The sequence below is a fragment of the Ranitomeya variabilis genome, chromosome 4, assembly GCF_051348905.1.
Source record: "Ranitomeya variabilis isolate aRanVar5 chromosome 4, aRanVar5.hap1, whole genome shotgun sequence".
NCBI classification, from domain to species: Eukaryota; Metazoa; Chordata; class Amphibia; order Anura; family Dendrobatidae; genus Ranitomeya; species Ranitomeya variabilis.
The window spans coordinates 280,956,523-280,963,615 of record NC_135235.1 but is presented as its reverse complement, the minus strand read 5'-3'; the positions used below and the strand labels follow the sequence as shown (position 1 = coordinate 280,963,615).

Below are 7,093 nucleotides of genomic sequence, written 5' to 3'. Positions count from 1 at the left end.
ATAACTAGACCCGCATATGTCCCCCATAGACAGGCAAACATATGTCCCCCATAGCCAGTCACTCTTATGTCCCCCATAACCAGCCACTCTTATGTTCCCCATAGCCAGCCCCTGTTATGTCCCCCCTTTGCCAGCCGCTCATATGTCCCCCATAGCCAATCCCTCCTATGTTCTCCATAGCCAGCCCCACATGTCCCCCATAGCCAATCCCTCCTATGTTCTCCATAGCCAGCCCCACCTGTCCCCCATAGCCAGCACCACATGTCCCCCATAGCCAGCCCCATATATGTCCCCCATAGACAGGCCCACATATGTCCCCCATAGCTAGCCCCACATATGTCCCCCATAGACAGGCCCACATATGTCCCCCATAGCCAGCCCCTCATATGTCCCCCATTCATTGGTAAAATATAAAGAAAGGCTTATACTCACCTGATCCCGGCTTCCTGTACACCGCGCCCACCGTCTCCTCTTGCTTCCTGTACAGCAGTGGATGCTGGCAGCTGCCCACCCTGCCTATCCCTCGTCCTGACCCTGGGCACTTGTATTGCAAACAAAACGTTATATTTTATTATTGCTCGTTACTTACACTCACCGGCCACTTTATTAGGTACACCATGCTAGTAACGGGTTGGACCCCCTTTTGCCTTCAGAACTGCCTCAATTCTTCGTGGCATAGATTCAACAAGGTGCTGGAAGCATTCCTCAGAGATTTTGGTCCATATTGACATGATGGCATCACACAGTTGCCGCAGATTTGTCGGCTGTACATCCCAAAGATGCTCCATACAAGGCAGGATGGATCCATGCTTTCATGTTGTTTACGCCAAATTCTGACCCTACCATCCGAATGTCGCAGCAGAAATCGAGACTCATCAGACCAAGCAACGTTTTTCCAATCTTCTACTGTCCAATTTCGATGAGCTTGTACAAATTGTAGCCTCAGTTTCCTGTTCTTAGCTGAAAGGAGTGGTACCCGGTGTGGTCTTCTGCTGCTGTAGCCCATCTGCCTCAAAGTTCGACGCACTGTGCGTTCAGAGATGCTCTTAGGCCTACCTTGGTTGTAACGGGTGGCGATTTGAGTCACTGTTGCCTTTCTATCAGCTCGAACCAGTCTGCCCATTCTCCTCTGACCTCTGGCATCAACAAGGCATTTCCGCCCACAGAACTGCCGCTCACTGGATTTTTTTTCTTTTTCGGACCATTCTCTGTAAACCCTAGAGATGGTTGTGCGTGAAAATCCCAGTAGATCAGCAGTTTCTGAAATACTCAGACCAGCCCTTCTGGCACCAACAACCATGCCACGTTCAAAGGCACTCAAATCACCTTTCTTCCCCATACTGATGCTCGGTTTGAACTGCAGGAGATTGTCTTGACCATGTCTACATGCCTAAATGCACTGAGTTGCCGCCATGTGATTGGCTGATTAGAAATTAAGTGTTAACAAGAAGTTGGACAGGTGTACCTAATAAAGTGGCCGGTGAGTGTATATGGCGCCAACATAATCCACAGCCCTGTAAAAAGACTGTCACTATTTACATATTTACATCTATGGGACAATTCAGTTTGTCCGATGAGTTTAAAGGCGAGTTGGTTGGTGCTGTCTATCATGTGTCATCAGGTTCTAGACTCACGTCTTCAATCATTCCAGGAAAAGTTGCTAAATCACAGTATATGCAATGTAGGGTGACATTGTACCGAATATATGTGGATGGACTGAAATTCACTCACAATGGTCTTAAAAATGGCAGAGAAATGTACTAAACGTAAGAGACTAAGTGAGAGTACACCTGCTGCACAATCCTCCCAAACTTCTGCCCGGTAATGTGAGATCGTCTTATTCCTAACTCGATGTTTGTCCAGCTGAATCCCGGGATATTCCATTTTCTGCTCGGCATATTTTGAACAGGGGTTCTCTTCTTTACCTTACTGAGTAAGCGCCTGTGGACTCCTGGCTGGCCAACACAGACAGCAAATATTGACCTCAGGATGTCGAGTCTGGAAGACTGTACCGATTTCTCCCTCCGTGAAGATTCAGGGTTCCATATTGTCTAGGACTCAATCAATACTCAGACTTGATACCTTGGAGAGGGAAGATTTGCTTAGATGGCAATATTATATAGACAGTTGTGGTATGCATAAAAGTATTTTGTGAGAACTCTCCATTCCAAAAATCAGGATTGTTAAATAAAATAATGGTCCTGAAATTCACCTTATTCCTCCTCATCTTTAAAAGGGGTAATCTCACCATCAATATTTATCTTCTTTCTTCAGCAGAGGTGTTAAATGTATGATTGGTGGGGGTACGACCTATTGGATCCCCACTAATCATAAGGACGGAGGTCCCTTGTACTATGCGTGAAATGAGCAGTAGAGTGGATGCTCGAATATTCTTTTATTCACTAGAACAACAAATAGCCAAACTGTAGTAAACAATTAGGCTTAAACGAAGAGATCCATATATATGGCTATGTTCACACGATGCGGTTTTTACTGCGGATCCGCAGCGGATTTGCAGCTGCGGATCCACATCCTTTTTCCATGCAGGGTACAGTACAATGTATCGCTGTTCCCACGATCCTTTTTTCCGCCGGAAAATCCGCGCTGATTTTCTGCGGAAAAAAAGAAGTACCATGTCAATTCTTTCTGAGGATTCCGCTGCTGTTTTCCACCTGCACCAATAGGAAAAAGCTGCTGGAAACCCGCAGTGGAATCCGCAGAAGAAAAAGGACTGAAAGCCGCAGTGAAAACCACCGCAGGTTTTGCACTGCGGTTTTCACAAATCAGGACCTGAAAAATCCACAGGGAAAAAAGGATCGTGTGAACAAGGCCTAAAACTTAAATGTTTATTGAAATACACAAAATACCCAGTAAGGGGGACTCCAACAAATACCCAACAAATAAAGTAAAGAGTAGAAGTGAGATTCACAGAGAAGGCATCAGACCAGGTAGAAGTATTAGTAAGCACAGTGCAGCAATGAGGTGGGCAGATAAAACCTATTCCAGTGGCATCATAAATGCTAGAAAAATAACTGTGCCAACTATACTATAGTAAGATGTCATATGCAGCAGAGAAAAATGACCAGGGGGGTAGAGTACAAAGACTAGATAAAGTACAACCCCGCTCATGTCATAAGTAAAATGCAATAGCACAGTAGAGACAGTGAAAGACTACAATACCTGGACTCTGGAAACGGAGTACAATGAAGGCAATGGTGGGTAGATCGGAAGTTGCCCCTCACCCCAACGCGCGTTTTGCCCTGAGCTTCTTCCAGGGACCCCGAGCTTCTTCTGGATCAGTGTTTTCCATCAATGTCATCAATGTTTTCTTCAGTGTCATCAGTGTTTTTCACAGGTGGATAACTAAATAAATTATAAACCTTCTCCTATGCTTTGCAATGTTAAACAAGGACAGCACACGGCTCGTCTCCTCCTGCTCGATAACCGACTTCCCATAGATCGGACTGTGTCTTCAATGTGACAAGTTCTCTTTAAGGAAGATATTCCATTATAGTGATCCTCCAGAAATATATTTCTACAAAACACAAGAAAGACAAAAAGTACAATATTGATTGCAGTAACGGACATTGCAATCCACATAAGCTCTTCATTACTGGCACACGTGTGTATGACATCAAGAGGATGTCATTATTCCAGTAATGGCCAAACACAAGGATCTTACATTTTCTGCCTGATACAGGATTTAGTTTTGAAGTCATTTACTCTGGAAAGCTGCTCGGTGCTCTACATGGGTTCACGAGCAGCACGCGGGAAACCTGATGTGTCTCCATCTTTCATAATTAATAAAGGGTTTTACAGAAGTGGCTGGCGTAATTATCAATTGTGAGACTCGGATTATTGATATAATTATGGCATGCGTGCCTTGTGGAGCGTCTGTCTTGAAAGGATTCACATTAACATAATGTAATTTATTACCGGACATACTGTAACACAAAGGTAAATTAATGTGCGGCGGATGAAGACTTCATGGATATTCATGAATTGGATTTTTATATGTACTATATGGAGAACAGTATTGGGATATACCTCTTTGTCACAGATTTCAGGTTTTTCCTTCAGCCCCATTGCCCCCAGTGTATAACATCCGGCCCCATTGCCCCTGGTGTATAATATCCGGCTCTGTTGCTCCCAGTGTATAACATCCAGCCCTGTTGCCCCCAGTATATAACATCAGTCTCATTGGCCCTGGTGTATAACATCCGGCCCCATTGCTCCCAGTATATAACATTAGCCCCACTGGCCCTGGTGTATAACATCAGGCCCCATTGCTCCCAGTATATAACATTAGTCCCATTGGCCCTGGTGTATAACATCCGGCCCCATTGCTCCCAGTATATAACATTAGCCCCACTGGCCCTGGTGTATAACATCAGGCCCCATTGCTCCCAGTATATAACATTAGTCCCATTGGCCCTGGGGTATAACATTCGGCCCCACTGCCCCCATTATATAACATCAGCCCCTTGGCCCTGGTGTATAACATCTGGCCGCATTGGCCCTGGGGTACAGTCTCCTGCCCCTTGCCATGCCAACTGCCTTTACAAATGAATGACAGATCGGCTGGTGGTAAAGCGTTAACTGTCATGAATCCCCAATGGCTAGGGATAGCACAGGATAAGCAAAGTATAATAAATATCGGACGAGCTCTAGGGTGATGGAACCTGGACTGACCGCTGCCCTACGCCTGACAAACGCAACTAGAGATAGCCAGGGAGCGTGCCTACGTTGGTTCTAGACGCCACGCACCAGCCTAAGAGCTAACTAGTACTGCAGAGAAAACAAAGACCTCACTTGCCTCCAGAGGAATTAACCCCAAAGATATAGTTGCCCCCCACATGTATTGACGGTGAAATGAGAGGAAGGCACACACATAGAGATGATGTATATAGCTTTAGCAAATAGAGGCCCGCTGAAAACTAGAAAGCAGAATGACACAAAAGGGGACTGAGCGGTCAGCAAAAAACCCTAATCAAAAAACCATCCTGAGATTACAAGAACCCATGTGCCAACTCATGGCACATGGGGAGAACCTCAGTCCACTAGAGCAACCAGCTAACAAAGAGACATTCTAAGCAAGCTGGACAAAAAACCAAACAACTGAAAATCAGCACTTAGCTTATCCTGAAAGATCTGGGAGCAGGTAGGCAGGAACCAAACAGAGCACATCTGAACACATTGATAGCCGGCAAGGGAAATGACAGAGAGGCCAGGTAAAATAGGAAACACCCAGCCTCTGATGGACAGATGGAAACCAAAGGCCGCAACCCACCAAAGTCACCCAGTACCAGCAGTAACCACCAGAGGGAGCCCGCAAACAGAATCCACAACAGTTAACTGATACCAGCGCGGTCCAGTAATAGGAAACATCGGGGTAACAAGTACATTCAGGACATCTCTTCCCTTCTAAATTCTCCACTGTCGCCTGTGAGTAATAATATTGTGAAGTGAGAGGAACTGCAGGAACTCAGCCACAAGTCCCAAACCTCTGCAATCATTAACAAAAAATCAGGAGTTTCGGGACATGTGTTTCCATGGCAGAGCAGTTGCATGCAGCCTTACACCACCAAGCACAATGACGAGCGTTGGATGGAGTGATGTAAAGCCGCAAACCACTGGACTCTGGAGTAATGGAAACGTGTTCTGTGCAGTGACGGATCACATTTCTCTGGCATCTGATGGACAACTGGTTTTGGTGATTCCAGGAGAACTTTACCCCCTGACTGCATTGTGCCCCCCGGTGTACAGTTTGATGGAGGCGGGCTAACACTATGAGCTTGTTTTCCAGGATTCAGCCTCAGCTCTTTAGTTCCAGTGAAGGGAAATCTTAATACTTTACTTGCACTATTACTAGTCTTATTTACTTACTGCAGGGAATTTGCTTATTTTGTTTTTATCCTAGATTTCCTTTGGGATAAACTAGAAAAGATATTGTGAGCCCGGCCACTCCCCAACATTGGCCTCACATAAGCTCTTCAAGATGAAAGGGCAAGAAATCCCACAGTCACCTGCAAAATCTTTGCAGAAATCTTTCAGAGAACAGCAGATACTATTATATTAACCCTTTTCCGACGTTGGACCTAATAATACGTCCACGTCGGACTCCCCCTGTTTGGTGCGGGCTCCGGCGTTGAGCAACTGAAAATCAGCACTTAGCTTATCCTGAAAGATCTGGGAGCAGGTAGGCAGGAACCAAACAGAGCACATCTGAACACATTGATAGCCGGCAAGGGAAATGACAGAGAGGCCAGGTAAAATAGGAAACACCCAGCCTCTGATGGACAGATGGAAACCAAAGGCCGCAACCCACCAAAGTCACCCAGTACCAGCAGTAACCACCAGAGGGAGCCCGCAAACAGAATCCACAACAGTACCCCCCCCTTGAGGAGGGGTCACCGAACCCTCACGAGAACCCCCAGGGCGATCAGGGTGAGCTCTATGGAAGGCGCGGACCAAATCAGTCGCATGAACATCGGAGGCGACCACCCAGGAATTGTCCTCCTGACCATAACCCTTCCACTTAACCAAATACTGGAGTTTGCGTCTGGAAACACGAGAATCCAAGATCTTTTCAACAACATACTCCAATTCTCCCTCCACCAGCACCGGAGCAGGAGGCTCGACCGAAGGAACAACAGGCACCTCATACCTCCGCAACAACGACCGATGGAACACATTATGAATAGCGAACGATGCTGGGAGATCCAAACGGAAAGATACAGGGTTAAGAATCTCCGAGATCCTATAAGGACCGATGAACCGAGGCTTGAACTTAGGAGAAGAGACCTTCATAGGGACAAAACGAGAAGACAACCACACCAAGTCCCCAACAAGAAGTCGGGGACCCACGCGGCGACGGCGATTAGCAAACTGCTGAGTCTTCTCCTGAGATAACTTCAAATTGTCCACCACCTGATTCCAAATGTGATGTAGCCTGTCCACCACCACGTCCACTCCAGGACAATCCGAAGACTCCACCTGACCAGAGGAAAAACGAGGATGAAACCCCGAATTACAAAAAAAAGGAGAGACCAACGTGGCCGAACTAGCCCGATTATTAAGAGCAAATTCGGCC

The 7,093-nt window shown here is 46.3% G+C and overlaps 1 long non-coding RNA gene across 1 annotated transcript in view; it reads right to left on the bottom strand.

Moving 5' to 3' along the window:
- Positions 1 to 1,484: 1,484 nt before the first annotated feature.
- LOC143768827 (uncharacterized) overlaps positions 1,485 to 7,093 on the bottom strand; it is a 53,900-nt gene continuing 48,291 nt past the window's right edge. The window contains exons 2-3 of the long non-coding RNA XR_013214057.1: positions 3,181 to 3,535; positions 1,485 to 2,082 (exon numbers count right to left, since the gene is read on the bottom strand). This is a non-coding gene — a long non-coding RNA (uncharacterized LOC143768827). The remainder of the gene's footprint in view (positions 2,083 to 3,180; positions 3,536 to 7,093) is intronic.